The sequence below is a fragment of the Schistocerca serialis genome, chromosome 4, assembly GCF_023864345.2.
Source record: "Schistocerca serialis cubense isolate TAMUIC-IGC-003099 chromosome 4, iqSchSeri2.2, whole genome shotgun sequence".
NCBI classification, from domain to species: domain Eukaryota; kingdom Metazoa; phylum Arthropoda; class Insecta; order Orthoptera; family Acrididae; genus Schistocerca; species Schistocerca serialis.
The window spans coordinates 811,800,686-811,823,356 of NC_064641.1; the positions used below are offsets into that span (position 1 = coordinate 811,800,686).

Consider the following 22,671-nt stretch of genomic DNA (forward strand, 5'->3'; position numbering starts at 1 on the left):
TCCGGCGCCGCCCATGTGAACGCGGCGCCACGCTGTCAGTGTCTGTATGAACTGCCATTTTCGAATTTGAAGTTCTAGTTATCATCTTACAGTTAAGCTTTGGATTTTGCACACCTGACAATCATGAACTATGGTTAAGTATTGTAAAATTGAGTCGCAAGTGGAAAAAGGTGCAACATCTGCAACACAATATTTACTTTTGGTGTAACAGAGGGGTGAATGCAGAGGAGGCAGCTAGAAAGATTTGAACTGAGTGTGAAGCGAGTGCGTTTGGGAAAAACACGCCAGAAAAAGATATTCTTGTTTCAACAAAGATCGTTCGGCCATGAATGATTTTCGTCACTTAGGAAGTCTCGGCTACTGATAATATGATGGATTACCATTTAACCATCATGTGACATTTGCATTCGACAGGCAAAGTTCAGAAGTCTGGTGTAGGATTTCGAAAAGGTCTATATTTACTTCATGTCCTGTATCATTCGCAAGTATTATGAAAATGTTGAAGTTCATATATAATATTAGGTATTAACAACAATAAAAATATGTGGGCAGAAAACAAAAGTGACATTATGAATTTTGCAGTGGGCTAAGGTTTTCGCTCTGACACTAAGAAGTACCAAAAGTAGGAAGACGAATTTTGCTGGAGCGTTGTCTTACGATTCCCTTATTGAGTTTGTATCTGCCTGTATGTAGCTCTGCTACAAATGAATCAGAAATCTAGGTTTCAGCGAGTCTCGTGAACGAAAGCGGCTTGCACCTGGTAGCCAAACATGTTACCTGAGAACTGGGTAGACATGATTTTGAGGTTGAATTGATGGAAAATGTCAGTCAGGCGTGTGCCGTTGGTGTAAGTGTTTCGGTGTGTAGGATTTGTACCAATGATTTTTCTATAAGTTTCATCTGTCCCAAATCGAGAGTTGATGTCTCCCATTAGTATTTTCACGTCATCTTGGTGAATTTTGCTCAATGTTTCTTCGAGTGTGTTCCAGAATTTTCCGACACTTTGGTGTTTTTCGTATTTTCGATGTTGGTGGAGGCATGTGCATTGATGGGTGTATATTTTTTACTGGGGCTCTGAATGGGTATAGTCATAAGTCGATTGTTGATGGTTGTGATTTCTTTGACAGAGTAGATGATGTGTGATCGAGAAATACCATGCCGAAGATTGGTGCTCATTTCGCTATCTTTTGCTATGTTTTGCTCTTGAAGATGCGATGGTTTCCGTAATGCAAGGTTTTATTGTCCGTTAGTCGTGGTTCTTGAAGAGCAAGGATGAGAATTTTTTGTCGGTCGATTTCTTGTGTGAGATTATTTAGTTTTCGTGCCTCGATCAATGTATCGATGTTTAGTTTTCAAATGCATCTTTTCTGCATGTAGGGAAATTTACCAGAGATATCCGATATTCTCTGCCGTGCTAGCCTGGACTCCCCAGAATCCGAAAATCCAGCTGCCGCCTGTCGGCGGGCGGGTTGTGTACCACCTGGGGTAAAGTTGTCTTTGTTTGCACAGTTCATGTTTGCTTGTGTTTCATTGGTTTGCCCTGGATGATACCAGGACCCGACAGGACCAGAGCGCGTTCAAGCCTTTGGAAACAAATATTTTCATCCGAGCTCATTGAGCTAAGAGACGGTGACCAGAGTACCGGTGATTTTCAGTCTGACGTGTCTGGATTTAGGGTTGAAAGGGTTGCGTAGCCGTTCAGGATTGTGTTAATATTTGGTTCACCCCAAGTAATTTATTTCCTTATTACCACCCATATGTGGGAGGCTTTCCCCTATCCGCCACACGGGATTGTTATTATCATTCTGTCATCAGAAAATCCGATATGGTGTATCTTCCCACCACTAAAAGAGATGTGTGTTGTTCGATTCAGTTTTTCCATCACATAAATATACGTTACAATTACGTCACATTGCTGCTAGTAGACATATTTCTCACTTTTTCTTAGACAGTTGCTAAATTTTACTCCAAAGGAATTATGTGCGCAGCATTGTTGCAATACGGGCGTTCAAATCATCCGATTTCTGTTATTTCATTTCGATATCAGATCGTTCTATCCGGATTCAGGCAGTCAGTCTTACTGTGGATATCCGACCACGGCTCTTATCATATGATGGTCTGGGTAAAGCACAGTCTTAATCCGACTGTTGAATCTAGATCACTTATCTATGGCAGGGCCTGAATTATTAAACACTATGGAATATACTAATAGAGTGTGCTTATTAAATATACATTATTTAAATTTAAATGTATGAAGTAAGGAGATAACAGTTTATTTACAGGAGCAGAGCCCCATCCATCATAGAAGAGCAGTGCAAGATTGGTTTATGGGCCTAGAGAGGATAAAGCTGTTACCGTTTGTTCCACGATCTCCGAACATCAATCAGATAGAGAATATGTGGGCAGAGGTAAGAAGGTCATTGCTATGTGGACTTAAAAATGCAAGCGACCTGTGGACGAATATAGGAAACGTATGGTGGGAAGTAAACCATCACGCAACACTATCGACGACTTAATGAAACCACTGCCCCTACGCCTTCGAGAAATCATACGTAATTATGGTGGGTGAGTTGGTTACTAAAAGTATACTCGTCCACAAAACCCATGTGGACAATTATCTGATAATCGGTCAAGCTTTGCTTTGTCGCAGCTCTTCAGTCTCCTCGTTACAATTCTTTCAATGCAAGGTAAATGAAAAATCTCATCCACTCTACGCCAAATGAGGAACTGATTGGTGAATGTGTTGTTCGGCACACAGTAGTCGTCACCCTCACTGGACTTAATGACCGTGTGTGTGTGTGTGTGTGTGTGTGTGTGTATGTGTGCGTGCGTGTGTATGTGTGTGTGTGTGTGTGTGTGTGTGTGTGTATGTGTGTGTGTGTGTGTTTTCGTGTTCACGCACAATCTGAATCAACACTATTAACATTAGAGAGACAACCAGTAATAAATATTACATCAAATATGACTGAAGTATTTTAATGCGATGGGAAGTTACAAACTGAATTTTTACCCAACCCACGTCCTGCATATTACGGTAAGTAAGTAAGATGTGTTAACTCCATAATAACGTTAGGAGAGACAGTGCGCTCTTGTTGTTGCGGCTCACAAGTGCAGCGATTAGCAGTGCCCAGTGCCGCCGCGATTAGTTTATATTGGCTGACCGTGGACACTGCAGCAGACGTTCGCCATAAACAGAAAGAAATCACCTTGGCTCTGACTGCAGTAAGCGGACATCACTGCCTGTATGTTCTTATAGTAACAAACGTGAGGCTCTACTCACAGATGCCATGGAGGAATTGCAACGGGTATCATTAGTCATTAGAATATTTACCAGTGATGAAATGTCCACTGTATTTGAATCCAAAAAAAAAAAAAAAATGGGAACTTTCTCACAAAGTAATGTGAGATGATACAAAAATTAATCTAAGACGCAAAAATTAACTTCTAAGCTTTCATGGACGGAATAGTGGCACACAAGGAAGTATGTATTGGAAGCGTATACTTCATTTTCTCTTCTCATATCAACACCCTTGTCTTAGTATGAAGTGAGAAAATAAACACGAAAAACTAGAGTTCCTGAGAAGCATATAAGTCATTTCCTCTTCTCTTATCATAGCTTTTGATTTAGTATGAAGTAAAAAACATGAACAGTTGAGGGTTCTCAAGCATAATATGACACCAGATTCTTATCGTAGGCGCTATCGGAAAAGCAAAAAGCAGGGAGCTGTCCACTCTTTTGTCCAACAGTCTGTTTCCTTTCATGCATTACTACCGCTCGGAGATTGTTATTTAAGGACTTGTGGGCATCAAGTTCTTCAGTAAAATAAGCCATATGTTATAGTGCTAATTACGGTATGGGAAAAATGCAACAAAGACGAGTTCCCCTGGGGCAGTGAGGATATTAGCACATGTCTATATTCAGCAATGACTGCCAGCTGCCACAACACTTCACAGAATCCATACAGCAGACGACACAACTGTGCGTGCGCTTCGAACTTCATTCAGTAAGACGTCAGTAGATGGACGAAAACGTCAAATTAACGTCACTTTCCGAGTCATATTCAATCCAGAATGAGGTGTTATTATGGTAGTTGAGCGTTCTAGCAATTTCACTTTGATAATTCCCATATGAGTATTTCGATAGCCAAAAGAATCCGTTAGTGTGAAACCATCGGGAACTGTATTAATATCTGACTGCAAGAACTTGAGACAATACGTGGACTCTTCTCTTCACTGGGTGACCTATTAGTGTTACTTAGGATTCTCTCCGTCTTAGGCATAATGCAAGTGGAACTTCACATTCATGAGGCGCTTTCCGCTAATCTTTGCTAACATCAGCAACTCGTAATCACTGTGAGTTACAACACTCTGATGATAATGGTACAGGTTGTCAGTAGGTGTGGTGTTGTTGTTATCAGACTGCTTACAGTAACGTTAATGGTGGCCCAAATAATTTAGCGCTGACTACCTACTTAAGAGAAGATATATTTTTTCTTAAGTTTGAGAAGACTTTCATCACCAGGTGGGCGGAGGCAAAGAGGGATTTTGCCAAATCATAACAGTTCTGACTTTAGAACCAACGTAAATGAAGAGTACAGGAACAAAAAAAGTGAAAGAACAGTATTCTGCTTCTAATTAATGAAACAGCCCACTTCTTTTTAGCCCACATAAAGCAATTGACCAAAAAATTTGAAACCATTCCTTATACTTGTTATTCTTCTTGAGCTTAAAATGCTCTTCTGCAATATAAATCATGTACTCTCCTAAGTTAGAAGTTTTGTTTGGTAACACGTAAAACACAAACTGTCCCAGAAGCCACGAAAAACTGTTATTCTTTGCGGGCGGGTAACATTTCCAGTTGGGTTGTAAAGCTTCAGTTACCGGTGTATGACTTTCTGCGGTTCTGTTGATAGTGCTAATTTCTTCCCATTCCAGTTCCAAATTCTGATTCTATTTTCACATAAGAACATGTGCGCTACAGTTTCCAGAAGCCGACATTTCTCGCAGTATGGAGATGGTCTCAATTTGATTTTCCATAATCTTTCCGCTGTAGGTATTGTTTCGTTTACAACGTCGTACCATACGGCACTGACTCTAGTTGGTATTTTTCCAGACGTTCATCCAGTTTTTAGTAGGTTAATTTACCTGAATTGGGTTGTGAAGACGATGTCTGGTAACATAATCATAGACGATTCTAGTGTTGGTTTGTGCTGGAGGAAGTCTTATACAGCTGCAATCGACATAGTACTTTCGGACGCAATCTAGGCTGGCATCTGTATGTGCTACATGAACAGGAGCGTTCCTATCCCCAGGATCTAATGAGAGGAACAGAAGTTTCATGATGCCTGTGTTTCTGGCATGCATTAGTTTAAAAGCACGAGTTAGAAACACTGCGTCACATATAGATTTAACGTCTTTCATTCCAAGTCCTCCGTTTTGTCTCTGAAAAGTCGCCGTGTGGAAGGATACTTTGAAGATCTTTTGTTTCCACACATACCAACATGCTGCAGCTAGAATTTTATGTGCGGTGTCCTGTGGTATCGGTAAGACTACTGCGACATGATATATTTTGCTGAGTATGTATGTATTTATAAACTGAACTTTCTACAGTCGGTCTAACCATCTCATGTTATGGTCCTTCAACAAGGCTCCGATGACATTAAGTTTCCGCTCCCAATTGTTCGTAGCCATGCGCTTGGGATTCGCCCTTACCCACAATCCGAGTTGGAGTATCTCTTCAGTTACATCTAACCAATACGCACCTATTACACTATTGTAACAACGGAGATGCAGTATTTTGGATTTAAAATTTTGTAAATTTGTGGTAAGATCTTATGGGACCAAGCTGCTTAGGTCATCGGTACTTAACCCTACTCACTACTTAATATAACTTAAACTAACTTATGCTATGGACAACACAAACACCCATGCCAGAGGGAGGACTCGAACCTCCGACGGTGGGCACTATCGGGACAGAGCAGCCAACTTCTCTGCAGCACCTATCTACTCATGCTCCTCGTCAGACGCAAATTCCCATCTTTGCCGCATACCACATGCGCGGTACCTCTCGCCCCCCACCCCCCCCCCTAGTCCATTATTCCACTCACTCGCGGCCACACTGTAGTCTCGTGGAGGTTCGGACGATGTCGTGCGTCTAGCACTGAAAACTTTCGATGCCCCGTCGAGACCTGAATAATTATACAGGATGTTTCAGGAGGAATAGCAAATATTGTAGGAGGTGGTAAGATAGACAAATTGTAGAAAAAATGCCATGTAACATGTGTCCAACTTTTATTGACAACATATAGTTGAGTTTCGTATCGTATGTTGGTCCTTACAGGACCCAGATGTCTACAATTTCTTGAAAATGAGCTTCCAGCGTTATCGGAAGAGGTTCCTTTCGTTACAAGAATGCTTATGTTCCTCCAGCAGAACGGGGCTCCTGCATATTCTAGTCGTCAGGGGACATTATCTAAGCCTAACATTCTCGGAAGATGGATCAATAGATATGGGTACTTTTCTTGGCCACCAAGGTCCCCGGACCTTATCTCTTTGGATTTTTGTCTGCATGGATGATTAGAGGCGAAGTGTACAAAGAAAAATTAAAACGAAGATCCGATTTGATCGTTCGGGTTATGAATAGTGCAGTCCTCATAAAAGAACGCAAAGACGACCTCAGAAGAGCTACACGTGGTTTTATCAAGAGAAGTCAAATGTGCATTGAAGTCGGTGGGAACATTTTTGAAAATCAACTTTGAACGTCCTAATTTGCCATTCCTTTGAGTTTGTTAGGGTTACGAACTAACAGCTGTATCTCTGTACTCAATAAAAAGTGGGCGCATTTTTTTGGAATTTTTTATGCAATTCGTCTGTACTTCCACCTGCTAAAATATCTACTATTCCTCCTGAAACAACCTGAATATGGATATATGTGTGGTGGCTGTTCTTTCGGACATGTCCGAAAGAAAACACATGACGAATCCAGGTTCGAACCTGGTCCGGCACAAATTTTCATCTGACGCCGTTGTTCTATTTTAACTCCCATGACAGCCTGGACATCTGTCCTTCGATATTCAATTGATTAACAAGGCTGTCTATTTCGATTAGTAGTGTCTGTTCTTTCGGCAATGTCCAAAAGAACAGACACACACACACACATACATACACATTTTTATCTTAAGTGCCATTCAGAAAATGTTTGGCAACTTAGTGATAGTGCCGGTTTGGTGCTGCATCAACCTACTCATTTCACTAGATATTGTTGTAATTTTCCGAACAATTCCTCTTTAATAAGTGACAGCGACAGTGTCTCCCATCGTTTACTTTGTCGGAAACCTGCTTCTTTCCGCCCTAGCTTATACTACAGCAATGAGTGATTGCTCACATTCTCACTGGACGTGCTACTGCAACTGTAGCCAAAGGTTCAAAACCCCTAGAAAAATATTTTTTAAGTCAGATGGTTTGCTCCTCCCCTACTGTCACTGAAAACGATCACAACGAAATTAAGTATATAAATCCTATGAAACCCTTGAGCTCATATTAGGGTGCTGTGCAGATGGAAAAGTAGTTTTGCACAATTATCAGATGACACATGGAATTTGTCAGATTCCACAAATTACGACTGCATTAGTAATTGTTGGTTCACAGGCGCTTTTCTGCCGCTTATTGTAACTGTTTTTTGAATGTTAGAGCTGTAAGAATAGAAACATCAAATTTTCGCCATGTGGAATATTCGAATTCACCTTAAGTCTTCACGTTTCGAGCAAAGGCAGAATATCCGTCAGAAAAAATGACAACAAGAAGCCAGGCCATCCCTGTCTTATGGCGGATGTGCCAATGACAGTGATCTCAATAACAGTATTGTACAGCAAAGATACGTTGCCAACTCAACCACTGGAGAAGCTCCCAAATTGTGAATCTCGTCTGGTGAATACGCTTTCAAGCTTTCGGTCCGATTAAGACAGTAAAACTCAAATAATTGTCGCAGTTATTAATTTATGACACTTAGTTTCCACTCAGTGCATCGATGTATTGCAAGTAATTACACTCTAACCCCTAAACCTAGTTACAGAAATGCAAAGACTCATTGACATATAATGAGGATATTGCTGCCCTTGCCACCCGCAACTTTGAGACGGAGCTGTAGTCACTTCTGAGGTCAGTCACAGAATACATCAGCTGGTAACCTTCCTAGCAGTATAACTGAAACTTGTCAACAGCGCAGAATATATTTGGCAACTCTGTGACCGACGGGTTACTTGCTTGATGGCACAGAACTATCCTGCTAAGGCCACTTGATATTATCGTGTCATTTCGATTGAATAATGTGATTTTCTCTTGAAATGTCACTTAAGGATGTCAGGTAATGCTTTTGAGTCAACGAAAGTCCTTCCACACTGGAAATAGCACTACTCTCGCCTCTTATGTTGCGATTTATCTGTCATAGTGGCTACTGGGCCAATAAGTAAGTCAAACACGCGCCACCTGTTCGCTAGCTCCTAGGTAACGTGCTTGCTTGTCAGGTGTACGCTGCCTTTGTTCGCCTTTCGAGACTCGCTGAAAGCCAGCTTTTTAATTCTTTTGTAGTAGAGCTACAAGCAGCCAGATACAACCTCAATAAGGGAATCGTAAGACAACGCTAGAGCAAAATTCGTCTTGCTACTTTTAGTACCTCATAGTGTCAGAACTAAAAACCTTACGGTACTGCAAAATTCATAATGCCACTTTTGCTTTCAGCCGACACATTTTTTGTTGTTGTGGATACATAATTTTATCTATGAACTGCTACATTTTCATAATACTTGCGAATGATACAGGACATGAAGTAAATACCGACCTTTTCGAAGTCAAAAGTCGGTAATATCCTACTGATTCGTGTTAAAATAGGCTCAATCGTCTTATAGATACTTAATGTTTTATTAAGATAGAGTGCTGTCGTGATGTTTCCGTAGAAAGCTGAATTAAATTTTTATTAGTACAGTGAATATTTTAATTGCATTTTCCATCAGTTTACTGAACGCAACTGTAATCATCAAAGAGAAATCAATCAGCAGCAGAATTTCCTTTCACGATATCTAAATCAATCTGCCAATGCTAAAGTAGTTTACAAATCTTACGCCTGTAGAGACCTACTGGTTCTAAATATGTCATTAAACCAGTGTTGTTTGAAGAGTATTTTCGCCTAGAAATGAATTGCCTTTACGGTTGATCCATCAAGAGCGGGAAAGGTAACGTTTTACGAGTATATGTGAGGAGTTCACTATCAATAAAAGTGCCTGAGAGCCGACTTTTCTATCAATCTCCTGGATAGTTTGGTTCCTCAAATCAACAGTGTGCGTTATAATGCAGTAGCACAGGTGGTGTACTTTTGTCGGTCGATTTTCTTGCACTGCGACCGGAAGGTGTCTCCTTTGGCAACAAATTCCTGCTGCTATTAACACACCCCTTGGGGCAGAATTCGTACGCCAAAACACTATCAGATGTATAATATTATGTTCACACTAACCTTTGCTCGAGTTTACGTCTTTTGGTGCTCAGCCATTCATCTCTTCTTAGGAAGTTAGCGATAAAGGCATCATAACTCGTCACCAGTAACAGAACTGCATAGGATTGCCCAATGAGCGACTGATGACGTTCAATAATAGTCACTCCGTTGATTTTGGTTGTTTCGAATTAGAGCATGCAGTACTGCTACACCAGACTTCTGAACTTCGCCTCTTAGATGCAAATGTCACATGATGGTTAAATGGTAATCTATCACATATATCAGTAGTCGAGACTTCCTTAATGTGGAAATTCATTCATGGCAGAACGATCTTTGTTCAAACAAGAATATCTTTTTCTGGCGCATTTTTCCCAAACGCACTCGCTCCACACACAGTTCAAATCTTTATAGCTGCCTCCTCTGCATTCACCCCTCTGTTACACCAAAAGTAAATATTGTGTTGCAGATGTTACACCTTTCTCCACTTGCGACTCAATTTTACAATGCTTAACCATAGTTTTTGATTGTCAGGTATGCAAAATCCGATGGTTAACTGTAAGGTGATAACTAGAACTACAAATTCGAAAATAACAGTTGATACATACACTGACAGCGTGGCGCCGCGTTCACATGGGCGGCGCCGGATATGAGACGGCGGGTGGCGTCTGGCCGGTGGCCGGTAGCCGCTGCAGCGCGAGGAAACGCTCGAGCGTAAGCTGTTCTGATCGCGACGCAGCTGCGAGCTGTCCTGCGGAATTGTTTCTGGAAGTACTTGTTATTGCTGATGGGTAGAATGTGAAGCGAATTATCTTCGATGTTCAGTCAGACTCATAACTTTAGGAGAGGGTCGAAATGAGGAAAAAAAATACAGTAGGACGCGACAGGCGACCATAAGTTTACAAAGCACGACGATTACCACTTTTTTTTATTAATCTCATTTTGTTCGCTTTTTTTCGTTGCGTCTGCTCGGGGCGGACGTCCTAAAACATCCGCTTAAGTTCGTTGGTGTTCGATTAACCCAGTTTTTTTTATTACAGAGGGCACGTAACCCTCTGACCGAACACACTTTTTTTTCCCCATTTTGTTCGGTATAGTTCGTTGCGTTTGGTCGGGGCGGACGTCACAAGACATCCGTTCAAATTGATCGTTGGTTCCTTGACTCAGTTTTTTTTTAATTACACAGAGCACGTAGCCCTCTGATTGACCACGCAGAGCTACCGTGCCGGCTCCACTAGACCACGGGCTCAAACAAGGCGACAACATCTCGGAAGTGAACAAAATTTCCTCCTGACACGTCCGCATCTTACAGTGTTGCCAGATTGTGCAGATGGCCGGACTTAGAGTTGTCAGGGGTGATCAGATTTATTGGCAACTTTAAGTGAACGACTCGGACTTAGCCTCTGTGGCGGCCGGTCGGCGGTCAGTTTATATGTCTAGGACTGTACATTGACATAAAGAGGGCGCTATGCCAACAATGAGGATTCACCTTTTATTTCTCTCAGACCACTGTCGTTGTCAAACTTCTCCGTCAGAATACTGCCGGCATTTGAGTGCAATTCAATTTCAATGTCCAATACTATAATTTCGACGTTGTGGCCTGTCTCAAGTGCAATACATCGTCCCTCAGGAAACGGTAAAGATGATACACATAGAGATGCAAACGCATGTCGTCATTAGATATAATCTACCTGAAATGTTTTCCTCATCAGGCGCAGTAGTGTAAAAACAAGAATGACATATGTGAGTGAAAATGCCCAGGCAAGAAATAACAGTCGTCTGCTTCCATATGGGGGCAAGCACCTTAGGATGTGTGGTCTAGGCCGTTATTTACCAACCTTCCTTTTTCAGTTCAAAATGGTTAAAATGGCTCTGAACACTATGGGACTTAACATCTGAGGTCATCAGTCGCCCAGAACTTAGAACTGCTTACACCTAACTCACCTAACGATATCACACACATCCATGCCCGAAGCAGGATTCGAACCTGCGACCGTAGCAGTCGTGCGGTTCCTGACTGAAGCGCCTAGAACCGCTCGTCCACTCCTGCCGGCTTCCTGTTTCAGTGTCGAATACTTCGCGGGCAGATTGATTGATGATATTCTTTTCTTTTTTTAGTGATCAGTCCCCCGTCTGGTTTGATCGGCCAGCAACGAATTCGTCACCTGTGCCAACCTCTTCATCTCAGGATAACACCTGCAACCTACTTCCTCAATTATTTGCTGAATATATTCCAATCTCTGTCTTTCTCTGCAGTTTTTACCCTTAGAAGACATTCCCTCATGATGTAAACGGTATTCTATCATTCATGTCGCTTCCCCTTGTCAGTGTTACCCACATATTCCTTTCCTCTACGATTCTGTGCAGAATCCCTTCATTCATTACCATATCAGTAACTCTAATTTTCAAAATTCGCCTGTAAAACTATATCTCAAATGCTTCTTTTTTTCTGTTCGGTTTCCAAACAGTACGTGTTTCACATCCATACAGTACTTTACTCCAAACGTACATTCTTAGAAACTTCATCTTCAAATGAAGACCTGTGTTTGATACCAGTAAACCCCCTTGGCCAGGAAGGCCCTTTTTACCATTGATACTCTGCTTTTGATGTCCTCTTTGCTACGTCCGTCATTAGTTATTTTTCTTCCTAGGTAACAGAACTCCTTAACTTCATCTCCTTCGTGACCATCAGTCCTAATCTTAAGTTCCTATTCTGCTACTTCTCATTACTTCCGTCTTCTATTTACTCTCAGTCCAAATCTTTTACTCATTCCCTTCGACATAGCATTAATTCATCTTTACTTTCTCTCGGGGTAGCAACGTTATCGCCAAATCGTATTGTTGATATCCTGTAACCTTGAATTTTAATCCAGCTCGTAAACGTTTCTTTAATATCTGTCATTGGTCCTTCGGTATACAGATTGGACAGTAGGGGTTGAAGATAACTTCCATGTCTTACACCCTCTTTAATCTCAACACTTCGTTGTTGGCCGCCCATTCTTATTATCCCTCTTGGCTCTTCTCTGCCTTTAGTTTACTCCTATATTTCTCGGAATTTCGAATGTCTTGCACAATTAATCACTGTCGAACGCTTTTTCCAGGTCGACAAATCGTCTGAAGGTATCTTGATTTTCCTTTAGTCTTGCTTCCATTATCAACCTCAGCGTCAGAATTGCTTCTCTCGAAAATTTACCTTTCCTAAAGCCAAACTGATCGCCATCTAACACATCATCTACTTTTCTTTCCCTTTTCCTTTATATTATTCTTGTCACTAACTGGATAGATGAGCTGTTAAGCTTTTTGTGCGATGACTCTCTCACTTGTCAGCTCTTGTACACTTCGGTACTGTGTGAATGATCTTTTGGCGAAAGTCAGATGGTATGTTGCCAGAGTCGTACATTCTGCACAACGTGAACAGACCTCCCCCCATAATTAAAAAATTCTGATGGAATATTATCTATCCCTTCTGCCTTTTTTGATCTTAAGTCCTCCAAAACTCTCAAATTCCGTCTCTTCTATATCGATTCCTGTTTCTTCTTCTGTCACATCAGTCAAATCTTCGCCTTCATAGGGGCCTTATATGTAATCTCACCATGTACCCTCTCTTTCCTCTGCGTTAAACAGTGGAATTTTCTTTGCACTATCAATGTTAACACCCCTGCTTTTAATTTCACCGACGGTTGCTTTGACTTTCTTATAAGCTGAGTCAGTCCTTTACGACAACCGTTTCATTTTAGATTTCTTCCATTTTGTCCTAGCTTCTCTCCACTTCCTATTTATTTCGTTTCTTGGTGACTTGCATTTCTGTATTCATGAGTATCCCTAAACATTTTTGTACCTCCTTCTTTCATCGAACAACGGAAGTATCTCTTCTTTATTCGTACCTATCTTCTTTGCACATACGTTTTCCTTTGCAGCTTCTGTAATTGCCCTTTCTAGAGACGTCTACTCCACTTCAGCTCTACTGCCTACTGAGCTATTCCTTATTTCTGTATTTATATTCTTCGAGTTCAAGCTTATCTCGTCATTCCTTAACACTTCTATACCTCTTAGAGAACTCAATTAGTCTTTCACCTCTCTCATTCCTTGTCCCAAGCCCATATTCGCCTGTAACCATTTCTTCCTCTCCTTCCGCTACAACTGCATTTCCGTTTGTCATGTCCACGTCTATTAGCTTTTCGTTTCCCTTTACGTACTGTATTACCCTTTCAATACCTTCATATTTTCTCTCTACATCTCCAGCTTGCGATGTTGGCATATATACCTTAGCTATAGCTGTTTGTGTTGGTTTGCTGTCGATTCTGATAAGAACAATGTTATCACTGAACTATTCGTAGTAGCACACTCTCTTCCCTACCTTCCTATTCATAACGAATCCTTCATCCGTTATATTACTTTCTGCTGCTGTTGATATTACTCATCTAAAAAGAAATCTTTGTCTTCTATCCACTTTACTTCACTGACCCTGACTATATCTAAATTAAGCCTTTGCATTTCCCTTTTCAGGTTTTCTAGCTTCACTACTACGTTCAAGCTTCTGACGCTCCACTCCACGACTCGTAGGACGTTATCCTTTTTTTCGTCATTCAATCTTTTACTCATGGTCACGACTCGGCAGACCCCACCCGAAGATACAAATGCCGGACTATATCAGTGCCTTTAGCCAATGGAGTGATCACTATGTCGCTTTTTCAATTACATGCCACGTGTCCTGTGGATACACGTTATGTGTGTCTAATGCACTATTTTCCATTGCCTTCTACATCTTCATGTCGTTGACCATTGATAATTCTTCCACCTTTAGAAACAGTTCCCCACCTCAAGGACAATAGGGTGCCATAAACCTCTGTCGCTCCTCCGCCCTCTTTGACAAGACCGTTAACAGAATGAGGATGACTAATTATGCCGGAAGTCTTCGGCCGCCATTGCTGATTATTAATCAACTTAAGAGGTGCAGGTTGTCGAAACCGGGACCGTTGACATTTTGATTAATAATCAAAGACGCTACCCCTTGTCGACTCAAATATCTTTAGTTTTGCCTTTATATATTTTGGCGAGGGGACGATGTACTGGTTGATTCTTCTAGGAAAGTACACTCTCGGAACTTGAATAATAAACCCCACTGTGGTGCAGAACACCTCTCTTGCGGACTATGCCAGTAGAGTTGGCTCAGCATCTTCGTGACGCCTTCGCTATTAGTAAATGAATGTATAATGAAACGTGCTTTTTTTTAAATGAACCTATAGCGAAATACGCTGGTCTTCTTTGGATCTTCTCTATTTCCTTCATCATTTATTCCTGGAATTGATCCTACATTGACAAGCAAAGTTCAACTACAAGTCTAAATAGAGTTTTGTAAGCTAACTCCACTGTGGGTGGACGTCTGGGCTATAATTCCTGAGGATTATTCCAAAGAGTCTCAGTCTTGCGTATGCCTTACCTGCTATTAATTATAAGTGGCCGTTGCACTAGACATCCCTCCGTACTTGTACTGCGACATATTTTATGGATGTGACTCCTTTCAGAGACTGTTATGCAATCGGGTAATCATAAAATAACATTGATTTCTGTCTATTTGCATGCAGTACGTTATTTAGTTGCTTCTGAGGGCCAGATTCTAGCCACTACCTCAAGCGTCGATGCTCTGCAGTTATTCTTACCTTTTGCTACAATTTGCTCTCCTCTCTTCACAAGTGTCACGGAAGTTCTAACCTTATCCGATACGCCTTCTACATATATATCTAATAGTTATGGTCCTCAACATACCTAGAGGTAGGACTCACGACAGATTTGAGTCTAAAAATTTACCTCCGTCGAAAGTGAGGATTTGTAATCTGTCTACTAAGAACTCTTCAATCCCACATTGACTTTGACAATCTTTTCGCTCATATTTTGCTCATTAGGTAGTAAAGGCAACTGTGTTGAACGCCTCTCAAAAATCAAGGTACACGGCATCAACCTGCTAGCATTCTGTGTCACGTGGACTAACAGGGAAAGGTGGAATTCTCGCGATAGTTGTTTTGGTAATCCATGGTGATTCTTAGAGAGAAGATTTTCTATTTCCAGCAGTGTCATAATACGTCAGGCTAAACGATATTCCAAATTACTACAACAGACCGACTTCAGAGGTATACATACGAGGGTCATTCTTGAAGTAGGAACCGATTTGTAATGGAGTAAGAGGAACTTGTACACTGTTTCATAGACTACAATATGCATATTTTTTCACTTTTCACTGTAGACACCATGAACATTTAAACATTTGTCAATTCGTGTCACCAGCTTTTGGATCCCGGAATCAAATAATTTTGTGCCTGACCTTCAAAGAATTATTATTAGTTTCTTTCAATATTTTTTTCACAGCTGTTTTCACCAAGAAATTACTCGAGTTTAGGAAAGAGATGAAAATGTGACGGTGCTAAGTCGGGGCTGCAAGGTAGATGACGCAGTAATTTCCGATGAAAATTGTCCATTTACGTCTTTGTTTTTCGCGCAACGTTAGGCCGAGCATTATCGCGAGGCACAGCGACGCCGTTAGAGTGCAGTCCCCGCCGGCGATTTTGAGTAGCGCGCATAAGCTCTAGCACCTCTCAGCATTTACTATCATTCATCCTGGCAACAGGGCTATCAGAAGAACGCCTTTTGTCCCAAAACACCGTTGCCACGATTTTCCGTGTTGAAGGTTCGTGTTTGAATTTTGGTGGTTTCGTCGGTGATTTTCAATGATGTCACTCACTGGACTGATGCCGGCCGGAGTGGCCAAGCGGTTCTAGGCGCTTCAGTCTGGAACCGCGCGACCGCTACGGTCGCAGGTTCGAATCCTGCCTCGGGAATGGATGTGTGTGACGTCCTTAGGTTAGTTAGGTTTAAGTAGTTCTAAGTTCTAGGGGACTGATGACCTCCGCTGTTAAGTCCCATAGTGCTCAGAGCCATTTGAACCTTTTTTAACTGGACTGATATTTATTCTGTGGAATGTAGTACGCAATCCACGTTACATCACTGGTCACTATGTGACTCAAGAACTCGTCACCATTCTTGTGAGCGCGCGCTAGAACGTAAAACGTTTACGCCATTCGCTTTGTTTTGTGTTCCTCATTCATCATTTTCGGCACCCATCTCGAACATAATTTTTATAGTGAAGTTTTCCAGTAACAACCCGAAAAACTACTGATCTTTTAAGCTTGTGGATATTTTTGATGCAGATCGTAAATAGTGAAGCGTCTATTTTGGCGAATTACCTCATCAACTTTTTATGCCAGTTCTTCATTCAGGTCAGTAGGCCATCCAAGTCGTTCTTCGTCATAAACATTTTTCCTTCCTTTGTTATACAGCCTACCTCATTTATGCACATTTCATCATTCATTAACCTGACCATAAACATCAACAAGCAGCTGGTGAATTTCCGTATGAAGAAATTGTTTTGTATTTAAGAATGGGTTAACCGAGGGCACTTCACAAACGGCGGGTTCACTGATCGACAGGGCGGCAAACGAAGCAGTGTAACCATACAGCCAACACCGGCAGAGAGGTGAAACGTATTTGCGACGCAGGGAGAGACAGGCCAAGTGGGGTCGATCGTGAACGGAGGTCACGTGACTGGATGTGAACGGACGTCACGTGACAGGATGCGCCGGCACTGTGCGCTATGGGTCATTGCTTTAGAAATGACCCTTGAGTATAGTTTTATGCGTCTGCTCGATGAACATTCTTGGACACTATATTCCAGTCGATAGGAGCGCTTCGCTTCTCCAGCGTGTGATGTGCTCAACAAAGATCAAGAGAAACGATGCGTATCATTTCCGTGTGAAGTATCGCGAGTTAGTCTGAGTCCGTTATGTTGAAAGATATACGCAAAGCCCCTGAAGCGGTGGTGCAAAATTGGGAGACTCGAACGACAAGTTAAATATGGCAGAACTCGTCTGTAGCTGGTATGCGCAACAGTTCATGCCCATTAAAGAGGTCTGCAGAACCACTCCAGCAGAGGAAATGAGGAACTTGTTTCAGGATAGTCTAGGTGACATTTTAACTAGGTAATTTACACGGAGATATCAAGATGATCCCATCGCGCAGGAGCACACGACGCCGTGTCAACATGACGGACAGTTCACCAACGCTGAAAAGGCGAGGACTCACACATCATATGCCAAAGGCGTTTGAACGTAAGACAAACGGAGGCCAACCAATGACAGCTAACCTCTTCTAATGCGACTCTATGTGTTTTTATTATTCGGGAGTTGACCGTCTGGTTTTAAACTTTCATTGCATTTTGCGATTAATTTGATTGGGAAACCGTTGAAATTGAACTTAACATATACATGAATGGGCATGAGATATGATTGGTGGCAATAAATTTTTCATCTGTGATTATTACTTTACGTATGAAAGATTCTGTTGCAGATTAATGAAAATGAATTTCTTTAAATATTCCAAAATAATAATTCAAGTTGTACTTCTATTTAAGTACTAAAGCTGTTTGTGCAAGAATGAAAATATTATGGTCCAGCCGGCCGGAGTGGGCGTGCGGTTCTAGGCGCTGCAGTCTGGGGCCTAGCGACCGCTACGGTCACAGTTTCGAATCCTGCCTCGGGCATGGATGTGTGAGATGTCCTTAGGTTAGTTAGGTTTAATTAGTTCTAAGTTCTAGGCGACTGATGACCTCAGACGTTAAGTGGCATAGTGCACAGAGCCATTATTGTCCATCGGACTTGGCTAACATTTTGACGTTGCAGGGGAATCTTTGTTAAACGAGATATACCCCGACTAGCTTTGAAGCATAAGACTATCTTTACCATATGAAAATGTTTTCTTTTTTATGTTGCTAAGCTAACTTGAAAAATTATCCACTTTTAAATACACTTTACGATATGTTGAGAATTTATCACTTTTTTGAATGAAAATTTACAAAAACTGCAGCTTGTATCCACCTGTGAATGCACAAGATAAAATCTACTATCTCCTTTTATTCTGCGTCTGGAATGCTGTGAAAAGAAACACTTTATCATTTTCGGTTACCTCTATCTGTACCCTTTTTAGGATGTGGTCGTTATTGCGATCGTACATTTTAATCTGCCGCTGCTGCATCCTGCTCGCTCGCGGCGTAGCTCCGCGCCATCAGCGATATCCAATAAAATGCTGAAATTTCCTAAATAAAATTGGTAATGTCTGGTGCGAACTTTGCAGTAATTGTGACAAACAGATTTTACTAGATAAATGTATTTTAACAGAAACAATTAAAATCTTTACACACCTTTTACAATCCCAGCTACAAAGGGCGTCGATCATCGACTTACGACAAATGAAGACTACTTAAGAGCCTTATGCAACGTCACGGGTACCTCTCCCATTCAGTCCGTGAAGAAGACAAGCGATTGTATTGCAATATATTGCCCATTTGTATCTTAACTAATTCTTGTACAGTCTTTGTCGTTCTTGATTACATATCGTTTCTCCTGTGGCGGTTTTCACATCCACCGCCACAGATGGTATTTCACACTGTTTGAATAATCATTTATAATAGCAAAATTCATAATTATCTTTTTCCTCACAAAATTAAGTGTCGTTTTGAAATTCAATTAACAGAAATATATATAAATTATATGTTACAGTGAGCATTATATGTCGAAATGTTGTTTTAACTTTCACTTTTGATGCGTGCTGCCCGAGAACGTTACACTCTCCGTTGGCGGATGTTTCCTTATCGTGTACGGGAGACAAATTGCAACCAACGAAGCGGTTGGCCTCCGTTGCAGTTCGGTCTACAGGCGATAACATAAAGGCGTTGGTGGTTGGCTGGTCTCGTGCCTATTGTCCTATTGCACATGCCAAGTCGAATGTTCATTGGTTCACTAGCGATTTGCTGTTTTCCTGGAACGAGTGTGCATTCACGCTTTTGAGGACAGCCAACAGATCCGCTTCATTTGATTTATTCTACTGTTTCGCTCTTTTATTTGACAAGAGCATCATCAGAAACTCTACAACTTACGCGTTAAACTACAGTAGTTGGCTGTTAAATTACAGAGCCAACCGGTCAGTAAAACATTAACTTCTATTTGTGCCTCTCAAGAAAAACTTGATTTCCGACGTTTCTGTTTACCCTACAGGCAATGCCTGCTCTCGCTAAGAGTGTGTTTGTTCCCTGTGTTTAAAAATAGTGAATTATGGAGGGAATATGGAGAGAGCGTTGAAGCTAATAACGTTTTATCGTGAACGGTCACATATATGGTCCTCTACGAACAGTTATTAAGCAAAGAAATGGTAAAGATCAAACACTTGGAGCGGAGCAAGTGATCCGTAAGAAATAAATGGGCAGGACGTGAAAAAGAAGGTGAGGAATTTATTTACATCTTTTCGAGCTGAACGACCGAGAGAAACATACAAAACCTGGAGTGACCGTTAATGTTTGTGCAGCAGGTACATCTCTCTTGAAACATGAGTCACGTTTGGAAATTTTGCGGCCAACACAATTCAATCACAATTTGAAACCTGTAGCTTCCCTTCGGAAAAAAGTTATGAAGTAGGCTAATTCCTATTTAGCATTGAGGTAGACATTAAGTTTGACACACCACACTGCTCCCTACTTTTAGAAGAGAGATCGTCCACCAGTGTCGTTTCTTCTTCGACATTTCTTCTGATGATGAACTTCTTACAGTGAAAAAAATGCTGCACATGCAACAACTGCTAAATCCTATTATTCCTTTGTCACATCTGCCAGTGAAACTGTAATTAATAAGCTGTTTTATAGCAATAACGAGAGCTACGCCGACCACATGGCTGAATCCCTTGGCCCAAAGACCTTGATTTGGTGAGGATGCGAAGCCGAACGGCAATGCACAGGCGACTAACTTTCGACGGAAGCTTGTGTCTGTCGTTTGTTGGCCTTCGTTGCCCTCGAGTGTACGTAACATAGTTTTAGGGAATCTCATGATCTGATGGTAGCAGATTATGTTCGTAAGGGGCAAACCATCTTTAAGGAACCATTTGCACTCGAGCACAGACAATGTTTAATTTAGTTAATTTAGATTATATGTATCGATTTTTTAAGACAAGAGAATGCAAAATAAAGCAATTAAGATCGCTCTCTTGTCACTGCCAGTAGGCATCAACACTCTCATGTCATTCGTTGTCCTAGAAGGACTTAATATTTTATGCGGCTCCACAGTTAGCCATATTGATATTTATTAGCAGAAAAGAGGAGCAGAATTAATAAGTCGCTCTCATTTGTGAATGATCTGCCATTATTTATCTAGAATTTTACGTAAGTGTAATTTATATCGTAATGTATATGTTAAAATGAATATATGTATTATTTAATCGTATGCTTTTCTTTGTTTTAGTAGTTTTAGTCACTCCATTTTCATGATTGAAACTGAGGTCAGATATGAGACTTTGCCTACAAAAAAAAAAAAATGCATAATGAGCCCTGGCTACGTTCCGTACATCTTCGGACGTGCGAAACTCGATAAATTCACGGCGTAAAATTTTAATCCCTCAATTACTTATCCAAACTAACAATTATTATTATTACAAATTATTATATAATTTATTATTATTATATTTTTATTTGTTACACATCACAAGTGCATACTATGGAAATCTGGTGACAGTGTTATTGCAGATTGTCAAGAGATAGCTGTGAGACGTGCTGTCTAAGAAGGTTTTGCTCTCAGACAACGCCGTAGCTCGTTCTACATAGGACGCGACTGCATGTGCTGGGAATGCTGAATATACAGGTGAAAATATACAGGAATACACTGAAGTGACGTAAGTTATGTGATAGGGATATGCACATACGCGGATGGCGGTAGTATCGCGTACACAAGGTATAAAGGGGCAGTGCATTTGCGGAGCTGTAATTTGTACTCACGTGAAAAGGTTTCCGGCATGATGTTAGTCGCACAACGGAAATTTACAGACTTTCAACGAGGAATGGTTGTTGGAGATAGACGCATGAGACATTCCATTTTGGATGCCATTTCGGATATCGTTAGGGAATTCAGTATTCATTGTTCTACATTATCAAGAGTTTGCCGGAAATACCACATTTCAGGCAGTGCCACTCACCACCTACAAAGCAAAAGCCGACGGCCTTCACTTAGGGACCGAGAGCAGCGGCGTTCGCGTAGAGTTGTCAGTGGTAACAGACAAGAAAACTGCTAGGAACAAACAGAGATGTCACTCTGGGACGTACGACGAACGTATTCATTAGGAGAGAGCCGTGCAGTTTAACGGTAATGGGCTATGGCAACAGACGACCGTGAAAAGTACCTTTGCTAACATACAACACAGCCTGCACCACCTCTCCTGCGCTTGTGCCCATGTCGGTTGGAACCTGTACGACGAGGAAACCGTGGCCCGCTCAGATTGGTAAGAGCTGATGAGAGAGTGAGACGCAGAACCCACGAAGCAATGTACCCAGGTTGTCAACAAGGCATTATTCAGGCACAGGGAGGGTCCTCAATGGTGAGGGCTGTGTTTACATGAAATTTACTCTATCCTCTGGTGCACGTGAACCAATCATTGACTGGAAGTGGTTATGTTTGGATACTTGCACTCCATTTGCTACTGTTCATGGACTTCAAGTTCCCAAACAACGATGGAGTTTTTATTCATCCTTGTCACCGGGAAACAACTGTTCTCGATTGGTTCGATGAACATTCTGGATAATTCGAGCAAATTATATTTCCACCCAGATCGCTCGACATGAGTTCCATCTAACATTTGTGGGATATATTCTGGAGGTCAGTTTGTGTACAAAATCCTGCACCGAGAACATCTTTGCTATTATGGACGGCTACAGAGACATTTTAACGTCCTGTCCGAATTTTAATACACTGCGCGTTGATCTTGACCTGCCATTTTAGCGGATGACCCAGGAGCAGCTGCTCGCGTTCTTCGATTAATCCACTTGACAAACCTGTCTAAGAACATTTGATTATGCTGTTTTCTTTTAATCCCTTGCATGTTAATATGTCTTTTACAGTGTTGTCCCTTTTAGTTGCTGTTTTAACCTTGTGCATTCCTCTCGCAGTGCATTCCTAACTTAGTCTGAGGGCTAATGACCATTCTAGCTGTGCGCCCTAAAACTACAAAAAAAAAAAACCACTTCTGCAGCGGATTTCCTACTAGCTGACACGTCGATCTGCTGGACTACGTTGGGGAAAAAGAGGTCCAACACAATATTAGGAGGTATC

General features: G+C 41.4%; 1 protein-coding gene across 1 annotated transcript in view; it reads left to right on the plus strand.

Annotated features, from left to right (window-relative positions):
- LOC126474786 (solute carrier family 22 member 13-like) overlaps window positions 1–22,671 on the plus strand; it is a 77,973-nt gene that overhangs the window by 1,239 nt on the left and 54,063 nt on the right. The gene's annotated exons all lie outside the window — the stretch shown is intronic.